We start from the raw sequence: 14050 nt of genomic DNA, 5'->3' as shown, positions 1-14050 counted from the left end.
TTTTAACCCGCCCCGTCCCGTCGACGTATGGGTACATTGCAACGATTTGCATTTGCCAGTCCCGGCGACGTACCAGTACGTCGTGCAATTGCAATGTGCATAATTTCGACAATTTTCAAATTTCGCGCTTGATTTGCGGTACGTACCCTCGCCTGACCTTCCCCTACCTGCCACCAGGCGGGGACACTCGGCGACCCCGCGCGACCCGCGCTAGCCCGCCACTCGTCCACTCACCTGGTAGCCACGGTCCTGCTCAGACATGGCTAAGAGAGGTCTCTCAGACAGCGAGATTCAAGTCGCCCTGGACACCTTTACCGGCGACAGTGATTCCCCACTGGATGACGAGGAGATGGACAAAGATTATGTGCAGCCAGACGAGGAAGAAACCACCAGCAGTGACGAGGAAGTTCTGTCACCCAGGAAGCGGCAGTACGTGACTTACCATGCTGCTAGAGAGGGGCAGGAGGCAAAGAAGGCACATGGTATATCCTATCCCTATCCCCAGCGTGATTTGGAAGGAGAATTCGAGGTCGAGGACGAGGACGAGGACGAGGACGGAGCCGTGGGACGTGCTGCCACGTGGTATGGACGGGAGGTCATTACACATCGTAGCCCAGAGTGCACACCACGTCGTATGAGCAGGTATGGGCCTAGCATTCTGTTTGGGGAGCTAGGAAGTCAAGTGGAGGGAGTGGGGAGTGAAATGGAAAGTCCTGGGATTAGGGAAAGTGAGAGTGATGTGAGTGAGTCATTGCTCTCCCTACGTAGTGTGAGGCGGCAGAGTGGATCACGTGGGCCAGTGCGGGTGCGTTCCTTATCACGTGGGGTTGTGAGGGAGGGGGAAGGTGGGGAGGAACCACTCCAAAGCACGTCTTATGTTCCCCAATATCCCTTAACACGTGGTCGAGCTAGGTTGCGTGAGAGAGCACGTGGTGTGGTAATGGAGGGGGAAGGTGGGGAGGAACCACTCCCCAGCATGTCTTCTGCTCCCCAATATTCTACTATTTCATCCCCACAGCCCCCTAATGTTCCTCAAGGCCGTAAGGGTAAGGGAAAGGGAAAGGGTAAAGGCAGAGGGAAGAGGAGTGACAGTGGGGAAGCCCTCCGTACTCCTTCTCCCCCACCTCCCCAAGCAGGATCTCCTCCCCACCCAGACGAAGGCGGTGATGGGGCTGATGGGGACGAGGGACTTGTGTCGTGGGATTGGGAGGATGGGAGTGATTTTTCTCCCCTCATTCACCCCTTCACTGAGCAAGGGCGATCTGGCTGCATTGCACCAGGTATTCACAGTAATTCCACCAGGTTGGATTTTTTCCACCTGTTTTTCAGTGGGCATTCGTGGAGCAGATCGTTTATCAAACAAACCTGTTTGCAAGCGCCCAGCGCCTAGAAAATGAAAGATTGGGAACCAGGAGCAGGCATTCTATGATCTATGATTACCCTGTCTCCCTTCCAGAAATGTTTTTATTTTTTGCCCTGGTCCTTTTGATGGGTATTATAAGAAAGAATAGAATTCATGCTTACTGGACTAGGGACCCGGTTATGTTTACCCCCATATTTGGTCAAGTGATGAGCCATAATCGGTTTCAACAAATTCTAAGTTGCCTCCATTTTTATGATGCTCATGACCCTGCAAATGCAAACAACACTGACAAAATGAGGCGAATTTGGTTGGTCTTTGATCACCTCAGGCAAACCTTTCGTTCCTCATTCTATCCCTATAGAGATCTCGTCATAGACGAGAGTCTCGTGTTGTGGAGAGGCAATATTTCATTCAGACAGTATATACCCAGCAAAAGGCACCGTTTTGGGTTCAAGATCTTTGTTATGTGTGACTGTAGGACTGGATACGTGCAAGACATAGTCTTGTACACCGGTGCACAGACAGACATAATAGAAGATCGAAGTATTGGACTGTCGGGAGCAGTGGTAAAGACGATGATACAAGACTACCTTCATCGCGGTCACGTTCTCTACCTCGACAACTGGTACACTAGCCCTCTTCTCGCTCGTTATCTTCACACACATGAAACGGGAGTCTGTGGAACCGTAAAGGTGAACCAGCGTCACATGGCCAAGGTAGGGCGGAAACTTGCAAGGAGTGAGGTTGTCTTCTTCAAAGCCAACAACATCCTTGCAACAATGTGGAACCACAACAGAGAAGTAAGCCTCTTGTCCACGGTTCACCGCCCCTTGATGCACCGTACTGATTCAGTAGATTACCGTAGCGAGAGCAGGCGTCGTGTTTGGAAACCGGAGTGTGTCATGGATTACAATATAAACATGCGCCTCGTGGACCAGTCAGACTCCATGATATCGACGGTAGAGTGTGCCAGGACCACGATGAAGTGGTATAAAAAACTGTTCTTTCACTTGCTATATAGCACTGCTCTGAATTGCCACCACCTTCACGCCATGACCACAGGAGTTCAGGAAAATTTGAAGGGTTTGTGAGGGAGCTCACAAGAGAAATCTTTGCAAAGTATGCTGTTGAAAGGCCCCAACATCGCACCCGCACTGCCCCTATTGCCCAAACTCCCCAGAGAATATCCGGCCGCCATTTCCCCACTCCTATCCCTCCCCAGCCAAACAGACCTAGGCCCCAACGCAGGTGTCACGTGTGCAGTAATTCCCAGGTGAGACTCACGACACAGAGGAAGGACACCCGCTATGAGTGCGTGGAGTGTGACGTGGGTCTCTGTATTCACCCATGTTTTAGTGAATATCACACGTTGATGCAATTTTAGCATGGTGTGAATGCGAAAGGACGCTGAAATCATGAGGGAAATGCGACAGACAGATGCTCAGTGAAATTATCAGTCATGTGGATCTCCAAATATTAGTATAAAGTGCCTACGGGCAGAACATAAGTGAAAACATTGTGTGTAAGTATATAAATCTGCCCTAAGTTGAAACTTACATAGAGAGGGTTGTATGATGCGATATTCTGTCGCTCAGTGCAATAAATACGGCCCGTAATTATATAATTGTTATTATGTGACATTCTTACGGGTATAATATAAGTTCAAATTATTGTATGTGATGATATATATTCTAAGTCAAATATTCATAGCGTGTGTATAAAGATAAGAATTCCTGACGCTCAGTTGAATGAATAAGGCACGTAGTAGTCAAAATAAAAGTCAGTAAGTGATAAAGTGAATAATTAGAATATAAGTGTGTGAGTGAATTAGTATATAAGTGTGTGAGTATTATGTATGTCGAAACATTCCTTGCGAGGGTATTTTCAGGCGATATTCTCACGCTCACTTGAATAAATAATGGCAGTAAGTATGTACAGTGCATTCTAGGGGTGTAAACGTGTGTAATGTAAGTGGGAAATTATAATTGGAGTGAATAAATAAAGTAGATGATGAAACACGAGTGTTTGAGATCGTGGTTGCTACGTGAATATGCGCTAGCATATCGCTAAATGCCCTCGTAATGAATGAAAATAATTGAAAACCTTTACAGTGGTGGATGAAAGGTTCTATGTAAAGGGGAAAATAATTGGAAAGTGATAAAACAATTTGGTATGTTGAAATACGAGTCATAGCGAGTGCGCTTACTAAGCTGATGTGCGCTATACTTATGCTGCATGTCATCATAATGAATGAAAACATCTGAAAACACTTACAAACAGTTGTAATTGGTAAACTGTCATTGAAACAGAAGTATACAAGTAGAAAAAATGATAGGTTGACTCATACCAGAAACTTAGCATATAGCATGTTACGACTCGGACCAAACTCGCTATGCTCGCGCTATGGTACAATGCTTATTTTTCATATATATGTGTCTGAAATCCATTATATTGTTACTGTTATTGTTTATTAGTTCAAATTCAATAAATGTAGAGGTGTTGTGTGTTTTTTCACCCATTATTCCTTACCATAGAAAACGTAAACGCATATCCAGCCCATTACAGAATACGATACCTGCCGGGGGGAACCGCACCTGTACGGACCACTTATAGACCGCAGGAACCACTTTCTTTATGATTTTCCTTCGTTTCTCGACCTAAGCGGAAGTTTTAGCAAAAAAAATATTTTTCCAAAAAGGCTCGGGACTGGGGGATGTCATAGGTGCGGAAAACCTCGGGACGTGACGGGTTAAAGCATCTTTCCTGTCACAACCTTCTTTCTGATTGCCAGTATGGGTTCCGTCAGGGATGCTCCACTGGCGATCTTCTTACCTACCTTTCAGACTTCTGGTCATCCTCCTTTCGGGACTTTGGCGATAGCTTTTCCATTGCACTTGACATCTCTAAGGCTTTCGATCGAGTCTGGCATAAATCTTTAATTTCCAAACTGCCCTCTTACGGTTTCATTCCTTCTATATGTGCCTTCATCTCTAGCTTCCTTTCTGGTCGTTCTATAGCCGCTGTTGTAGACGGCTATCGTTCTTCTCCTAGATCTATCAACAGTGGTGTTCCTCAGGGCTCTGTCCTATCACCAACTCTCTTCGTTTTATTCATCAATGACCTTCTAAGCTGTACATCCAACCCTATCCACTCTTATGCTGATGACTCCACCCTTCACCTTTCCATTCGGTTCCCGCAACGTCCATCTCAGCAGTTATTTCAACAAACAGGGCATGAAGCTATGGCACACCGAATGTCTGACTTGGCTCGTATCTCTGACCGGGGCAAAAATAATCTGGTTGTTTTTAATGCATCAAAGACTCAGTTTTTATAACTATCAACCAGACAAAATCTTCCATAGGTATAGCCACTAATGTTTAATAATATTCAGCTTAATCCTGCATCATCCTTGAACATGCTTGGGGTTTCATTTACTCGGGACTTATCTTGGAAAGATCATATTACATCTCTTGTAAAATCTGCTTCCAAGAGATTAGGTGTGCAAAGCCGACTCCATTCCTTCTTTACCCCTGCACAATTGTTGACTCTATACGGGGATTTTATCCACCCCTGTGTGGAGTACAACTCTCATGTGTGGGGAGGCTCCCCAGATACAGCTTTTCTCAATACGGTGGAGTCAAAGGCTTTTCGTCTCATTAACTCTCCTCCTCTTACTGACTCCCTTCAACCACTGTCTCTTCGTCGCACTGTTGCATCTATATCTCTTTTCTATCACTACTTCAATGGTCACTGCTCCTCTGAACTGTCTGCATGGATTCCTCCACCTCTGTGACGGGTGCGTAGCACTCGTCGAGCAGCAAACTCTCATCCCTTTTCTGTCCAACTCTCTAATGCAAGCGTTAACCGTTATTCTCAGTCCTTCATTTGTGCAACAGGTCAACTCTGGAACTGTCTCCCTCTGTCTGTATTTCCTACTTCCTATGATCTCCAGTCTTTCAAATGCAGTGTGTCCAGGCATCTCGAAATGATCGGATCTTGAATTTGGCTCTGTATTGTATTTTGTTTTTCTCTTGGAAGAAACAACAATTGCGGGCTCGCGGCCTTTGGTTCCTTCTTCCTCGCATTATTTATATATATATATATATATATATATATATATATATATATATATATATATATCCATCCATCCATCCATCATCCAATCCTACATTGCCCCATGAGGAGCGTAGGAGCCAGGGGCTAGGCAGTTAGTCCCGACATTTAAGATGAGAGTGACCAGCCTCACTCATCCCCGAGTGGCATTACATGAGCAATCAACCCAACCACCCCTTGGATATAAACCTTCACCGGCTCAATCCGATTGGAGTGCAATAATTACCCACTAAACCACCAGTCGCCAAAATTTGGTGATATGGTTACCACCCAGCGTAGTAAATGGTTTCCTGGTGCACAGGAAACCATTTGGCTTGTCCCTTAATGTAGAGTCACCCACAGGCTGAAGGAAGTGGAATGAAGGAAAGAAAGACAGAAGAGGGAGTGTAAAGTCACCCGTAGGCAGAAGAACAAGGAAAGAATGGAGGAAAGAAAGACAGAAGAGAATGGAAGGAATGAAGGATGCAGAGGAAAGGGCAGACACCCGAGAGCAGCACTACATCGAGTGAGTGGATGGTGAGAATATATATATATATATATATATATATATATATATATATATATATATATATATATATATATATATATATATATATATATATATATATATATGAGTGAGTGGATGGTGAGAATATATATATATATATATATATATATATATATATATATATATATATATATATATATATATATATATATATTTGCAGAGACTTCACTTCACCGTGAAGATATGTATGCAAACCATAGAGGTAGGATTAGGGTAGAGTCGGCGTGAGAAGGCTCCGGTGAAGCCAGAGAACTGTCAAACGGCCATATTGGTCAAGTCATGAGGTCACGGCAACACCTACCTGACTTGAAGGAGATTGCTGTGCACTCCTACCTCTATGGCTGTGCCCATAGAGGTAACAGTCCTAATCCTACCTCCGTGGGTGTGGCCATGAGATTATTAAGCCTTTAATACCTCCAGCTGTGTGTCCACCTGGTATTCTTCAGGGAGAATGCCAGAAACAAAGTAGACTTCATTCTACCTCTGGTTTTAGTTGTAGTTCAGCCGTGGGTGTCAGACGTTCTGTCCTAAGTTGTAACTCACCATCAAATAACCTAAGACTCCAAAAATGCCCACCACCTGTGCCGCATCTGGGTGTAATGAAAGAGGTGATAAGAAATCTGACCCATCCATTACATTCACCGGTGAGTATCTTTAGAGTGAATTATAATTTGTAAGTGTACATTATGTATATGACTGGAGTTAGTAAAGTCAAGCTGAATATTATATAGAATAATAGATATAAACTTTTTTCATAATGTGCTGATGTATATTATTTTAAATCATCTATCTGTCTTCCATCCTTCATTTTACCATATGTTCTTAAATGCTTCCTTTTTTTTTTTCATTCATTAACTACTTTCTTTTCTCCTTCCATTCATAACCTACTTTCTTCCTCATTTTTTCTGTTTGCAACTAAGAAAACACTCGCGCCTGGTCAGTGGAACCAAGTCAGCCGGCTGTCAAAGGGGTCGCCGCCATGTTGGTCGAGTCAGGTCTGTCGGCCTCACTCTGACCTACCCGTGGTTAATCCCTTATGCCGCCTCTACCTACTCCTACCTCTATGATGCAAACTAACCACGGGAGAAATGAAAGGAGCGTCAGTGAGGACTTTCGTATATTACATCTTCAGAGTGAGACAGAAACGTAAAGGGTAGAGGTCTTTTACGCACACCTGCAGCAGGCAGTGGCACACAGAACAATGGATGACCTGAATTTTTACCTGCAGCTTAACTTAGGGTCACCTGCAGCAGGGAGTGGAACACAACAAAGGATGACCTGAATCTAAAAATACACGTGACAAAGGAGGAGAGACTAGGAGGAGAGGAAAGGGGAGTGGGAGGGAGGGGGAAGGGGAGAGGGGGGAGGGATAAATACTGCTGCTTAATTTAAGACCTAGAGGATTAATGCTTGGTGTGTCCCACACAGGTGTGACTACACCACCAGGAGATGACAGGGAACAATCACTTGTTAGTCTGGGGGATACTGCTTTAAAATTAGTTCAGTTAACAATTTATCACACTTAAAATGACCATAGCTCATGTTTACATTCTTTTCATATGTGCCAAAAATTAGACATTTCTTTCTTCTAAGCTTTTTGATCTTGCTAGAATCTTGGAGCCTGTCCAGTCAATATGGTGATCACTGGATGCTTTATGCTGAAATAAACCACTACTCTGTTGGGCTGTTCTTACACTGTATTTATGTTGTGAGATTCTAGTTTCCAAATCTGTTTTCCAGATTGTCCTATGTAAAATTTGTTACAGCTTTTACACGGGATTTTGTAAACAACGCCTGAATTACTGAAAGGGCTGTTCTTGATGAGGATTTTTTTTTATGGTGTTCTCATATTTGAATACTACTTGTACATTGAGTTTCCTCAGTATGTGAACAACATCAAGAAAATTTTCATGGAAGGGGAGGACAAGGGTTCTTTGAATGTTCTGGCAATCTGGCTTATTAGGTTTCCCTTCAAGGAATCGTTTCTTGGCTGGATTGTGGCACTGAGTTAGTATGCTTTGTGGATATTTTAGCTTCTTTCCAATACTCTGAATCATTTTTAGTTCATCATCTAAAAATTCTGGGTCTGAAATTCTATATGCTCTTAGGTACATTGATATGAACACAGATCTTTTTACATTAATATGATGGTTTGAATAGTAATGAACATATGACATAATATTTGTAGGTTTTCTGTATACCTTAGTCTTCAAAACATTTTGGTCCATGATAACTTTTACATCCAAAAATGGCAATTCATTATCCATTTCCATCTCATGAGTAAACTTAATCGATGGAACTAACAAATTCAATTGCAGGAGAAATTCATCAATGGGAAGACTGTTAGGCCAGAAGCACAGGATATCATCAACGTATCGGAGGCAAACTATGTTTTGCTCCTTTATGGAGGTCAGTAAATGTTTCTCAAAGTACTCCATGTAAATATTTGCCAGAACTGGGGAGAGGGGATTACCCATGGTCATACCAAATTTTTGTGTGTAAAATTTACCTTCAAAGGTAAAAGAAGAGTTCACAATGCACAATTTAATTAGCTTGATAATGTTTTCAGAGGGAATACCATCAGTGTTACTACCCAGAATGCTTGGCAGGAAAGTTAAAACATCATCAACAGGGACATTTGTGAATAATGATTTAACATCAAAGCTGAATAATTTGTAGGGGTACATGACATTTAGAGATTTTAACTTTCTTACCAAATCCTCATTGTTTTGTACAAATGAATCAGAGATAGTGCCTACAACAGGGGACAACAGTGATCACCATATTGACTGGACAGGCTCCAAGATTCTAGCAAGATCAAAAAGCTTAGATGAAAGAAATGTCTAATTTCTGGCACATATGAAAAGAATGTAAACATGAGTTATGGTCATTTTAAGTGTGATAAATTGTTAACTGAATTAATTTTAATGCAGTATCCCCCAGACTAACAAGTGATTGTTCCATGTCATCTCTTGGTGATGTAGTCACACCTGTGTGGGACACACCAAGCATTAATCCTCTAGGTCTTAAGCAGTAGTATTTATCCCTCCCCCCTCTCCCCTTCCCCCTCCTCCCACTCCCCTTTCCTCCCCTCCTACTCCCCCTTGACCTCCGCGGCAGGCAGACGTGCTTCCCAGAGCGCTTCATCACACGGTAATTTAACAACTGAATTGAAACTGATCGGATGCACTACAAAACCAACGTCTCCTGAAATGGCTAGTGCCATGGCCATGAACGAGGGAAGGGAGGCCCCCTTGGGTGACAATGAGGAAGAAACAGATATGGATACCGGGTTTACGGAGGTCATCAGTACAAGAGAGAAGAGAAAGAGGATGATACGCGGCAGTGAGAGGGAAGCAAGTGATGAAGAAGAGGACAGAGACAACAAAAAGGTAAAGAATAAGTCGTGTGGGGTAGATGGAGGTGTTACTATACCATGTGATACGGGGAAGGCAGCTGGAGTGCAGCCGACTACACCACGTGGGTCAGGAGCAATGCCTAGCCAGGACCGTGACGAGGCCATCCCAAGGAATAGAGTGAGGCTTCTCTTCCCCACTAACACTGACCTAGATTATCACCAAAAACTACTCTGGATGGTGAAGCTTGGATTTGCATATCGACGGTTCGAGGTCCTGTTTAAGGAAGGTAGGCAGAGACCTTACGTCATAGTAGGAAGTCAGGAGGCAGTGGAGATGCTGACCACAACTGGTTTTGAGGGTGTGACACTGCAGGTTCCGGAGGAGAGGGAGAGATGCACCAAGGTTATCGTGTTTAGATATCCCATAATACTAGACCCAGAATTCCTCCTGAACGACCCTAGGTTTATCTGGGCCAAGCAACACATGAACAAGGGACAGGAGAAGAACCAAGTGATTGCCCTAATGAAAGGGGACATCCCAAGGCAAGTTTTTATTCCGGGTGCTGGATACAGAAGCTTACGGCCCTACATTGAGGAACCAGCATTTTGCCTTTGCTGCAGCGGGTGGGGACACAGGGTCTGGCGCTCCCAAGAGGACACACGCTGCAGATTCTGCACTAGGAAGCACGAGTCCAGCGAATGCGGAGAAAAAATCAAGATGGGGACACGTGTCAAACCTCGGTGCTGTAACTGTGGTGGAAACCACAATGCAAGGTCTCCTCTGTGTCCAAAAAGGCCAAATTATCTGGCGCGAGGGTCCGAGGGGCAGGAAGAAAGGACAGCAGAGCAGAGGACAAGGGAAGGGAGAGAATCAACGGATGGAGGTGTTGGTCACGTGAAACAGCCCTGCCAGGTCCAGGTTGCACCAGGGAGGCAGGCGTGGGTGGGAAGGCCACACGTGTATGGGGAAGGTGGTGAGGCAGAGTGGCCGCCCCTGGGGAATGCCTCGAGGGTTCCCAGGGACGAGCTGTGTGATGGCGACATAGCCCCACCTGCCAGCAGCGCAGGTCACACCTCACCCCCACATCCTAGTCACGTGGTCACCCCATCCCTCACAACAACACAACCTAACACCAACATTCAGCAGGGTAATGGTGAGTTAATCATATACATAAAAGAGCTGGGCAGAAAACTAGAAGCACTAGAAAAGAAAGTTAATAAACTTATGAACCCGACAGAAAATGCTGAATACAATAGTGAGAGCACAGACAACATAGTAAACAGCAACAGTGAGAATGAACTCGCCAAAAAGTCTCCAGGGCGTAAAATTGTAATAATGGGAAAAGAGAAAACGCTCAAAACTCACAAGGTTCTGACCAGTGGTGTTGCAGGTATAGGGAGGGTTTTGGAAACGTGCCACGATGATGAGAAAAAGTGTAAAGTGTTTAAAGGTTGGCTGAAACTGAATAAACATACGGACAAGTTCTCCAAGCAATTAGAGGAAATATCAAATATGGTATTAGATACACCTATGGATAATGGGTCCCTGCGAACTTAGGGTAATATCTTGGAACGTGAATGGATTGAAAAATAGAATTACAGACCTTCACTATTATATTTTAAATCACTGTATAGATGTGATACTCCTTCAGGAGACGGGGGATAGGGATGGCAATCTGTTTAAACTCGGTGGATATACAAAGTATCAACTTATGGCGGGTGATGGTATACGGGGTGTATCTACATACGTAAGAAATTCAAATCCATCGAAGCTGTTAGAGTGTCCCCACAGGAGTGAAGGTGATACTGTTTTTAGTGAAGTGACCTTAGTAGCTGGGGACCTTAATGCTCGTCACAAAGATTTGGAGACAGAGGGAAAGACCAATACTAATGGCGTGAGATTTAGACAGTTTATATTAGATAACCCTGAATCCAAAATACTGGGGACACAAGAGGCGACACATATCAAGGGAGGGAGATTAGACTACGTTGTGATTCTAAATGGTCAGGGTCTAGAGGGAAAATGTGAAATTGCACCAGACTTGCTAAGTGATCACTTCTCCCTTGTTATCACTATACCACTGGGAAAACGAAAAATCACACATAGCAGAAAACGATTAACACTACCCAAAGATAAAGTTGATTTCTTTATTGATGGTGTGCGGGAATGGTATAGTGGCTATCATTCGAGCAGTGTAGACCAGTTTTACGAAGACCTCGTTAAGGTTATTAACGAATTACTCAATCATAAAAGGCGCGTGAAGAAAAATTGCTCATACCATACAGACAAATACTATAACAATAAAGAATTGAAACAACTGTCGCAAATGATGAGACTGGCTCACAGAAAATGGGTGCAAATGGGTAGGGGTGACACAAGCAAAGCCGCAATGAAGGAACCGGCCCAGATTTGTAGTCAGGCCAAAAGGGAAGTAAGGGGGGAGTATTGGGAACGCTTCACTAACAGGATAGGCAACAGTAAGAGCATAACCGAAATTTGGAAAGAAGTTAACAAAGTAAGAGGGAGGAAGGTGAAAAACGTAGCACACCCACACCCAGAAAAATTAGCTGAAGACTTAATGAAGTTGTGGGCATCTGCGGCGAGCAGTGAATGCCTGCCACACGACGTGAGGGGGGCATTAGAGGCATGGCAGGACAATAGGAGAAGCTTCATTGTTACTGCGTTAAACACCGAAGACATGACAGGCACAGACATAACCAGGGATGAGCTACTGCGTGCAGTTAAAAATGGAAGGTCTACAGCTCCTGGTGAGGATGGAATTACGTATGAGATAATTAACTGCCTGGCCAGCATGGAGGACGGCCCGCTGTTAGACTTGTATAATATGAGTCTCAAGGAGGACAGAATACTGAGAGCATGGAAAAAAGCAATTATCATCCCCATCCCCAAAGCGACTGGGGGAAACAGACCAGTCTCACTAACTTCATGCTTTTCAAAAATGATGGAAAGAATCATGTTAGAGAGAATGATATTCCTCACAGGTGACATGCTTAGTGTGAATCTGTATGGCTTTACGAAAGGTAAAGGGACAAAAGACGCCGTCATTAAGTGCCTTTCTAGCGATACTGACTTCTGCAGGGTATTCACTGACCTCAAGGGTGCATTCGATAAGGCCAATTGAGAAGTAATTTTATATGAATTAGCTAGCTTGGGGGTAAGGGAAAGATTGCTGCACTGGGTGGGGATTATCTCTTTGGGCGGCGGGCGCAGGTGTGGACCCAAGGGACACTCTCCCGGGAAAAGCATCTAGAGCTTGGTACACCACAGGGAGGAGTCCTAAGCCCATTACTTTTCAATCTTTTAATGAACAAAGTGGCGCGTGAAAACCTGGGTTTCGGGGTCAGTGCAGTAATTTATGCCGACGACATCATGATACAGTCCAAAACTTTTGATGTTATGCAAACTGCACTGAACAGGTTCGGCAACCTGATCAAAAGTCTGGGTCTTGTAATTAACGAGAGTAAGACAAAGTTCCAGTGCCGTCCGTTAGGGGAAAAACATTTAGTAATTAATGGCAAAAACATCGAGAGGGTGAGAATTTACAAGTACCTAGGTAGGTATGTCGGCTACACAGCAGACTGTAAAGATGCCGAGATGACCCAGATAATAACGCAATGCAAGGCACGATTGCAGCCCTTGAGATCAATGGCCTATAGTGGTGCAGGGGTGGGTGTACCAGTACTAAAAATGATGTACCTCACTACTGTCAGATCGATATTAGAGTACGCAAGCCCAGTCCTCTCTTACCTTGGTGAAGGAAGGCTGGAAAAACTTGAAAAAAATCCAGAATGCCCCAATGAGAATCATACTTAGCTGCCCAAGGAACACCATGATAGATGTCATGAGACTTGAGCTAAATTTGCAGAGTGTAAAAAATAGAATTCAGGAAGACAATGTGGCGGCTGCAATAAGACACATGCGGTCAGAAAGCAGACTGGGACTCCGTAACAGCATCAAAGATATTGTTAACGGAACCAGAACCTTCTGGAGGCAAGGCAAGAATGGCTATGTGAAAGAGCTTACAAGGAACGTACTCAAATACGAGGTACAAAACTTCTGTGAGGAGATACCGCAGGCACCTAGGCCTCCACCCTGGGAAGAGGAAGAGGTAAAGGTGAGCATATCTCCACTACAGAAAAAGAAAGAATGTTATGCTGTAGGTGTGTTAAGGACACATGCACAAAACCAAATAAATAAACTCTACAATGAAAACACTGCTCACGTCTACTGCGATGGTTCGGTCGGAGAGGATGGCAGAGTAGGGTGTGGGATCGTAATATTAGATAAAGCAGACAGTGCATGTGTACAGAGCGAAATAAATTTTAGAATAAGCAACAACGTGTCTTCCACTCAAGCAGAGCTATATGCAATATTATACGGCCTCAGGGAGATCACAGGAGGTGAAGGAGACGTGTGCTTCTTTGTAGACAGCCGAGGAGCACTGGAGTCCCTTAAGAGCACAGCACCTGCACTGGCAGACGTAGTCTTCCAGTGTAGAGCTGTCCTACATCAGCTCAAGCAATCGGGTAGACTCATATCATTCACATGGATACCATCCCATGTTGGAATACCAGGTAATGAAAGAGCTGATGAACTAGCCAAGAGTGCAGCAGAAAAAGAAGACATAGATGTAGTATTCCAACTAAC

The sequence above is a fragment of the Coenobita brevimanus genome, chromosome 56, assembly GCF_032717465.1.
Source record: "Coenobita brevimanus isolate Jiangsu-jjx chromosome 56, ASM3271746v2, whole genome shotgun sequence".
Lineage (NCBI taxonomy): Eukaryota > Metazoa > Arthropoda > Malacostraca > Decapoda > Coenobitidae > Coenobita > Coenobita brevimanus.
This window is presented reverse-complemented; position numbering follows the sequence as displayed.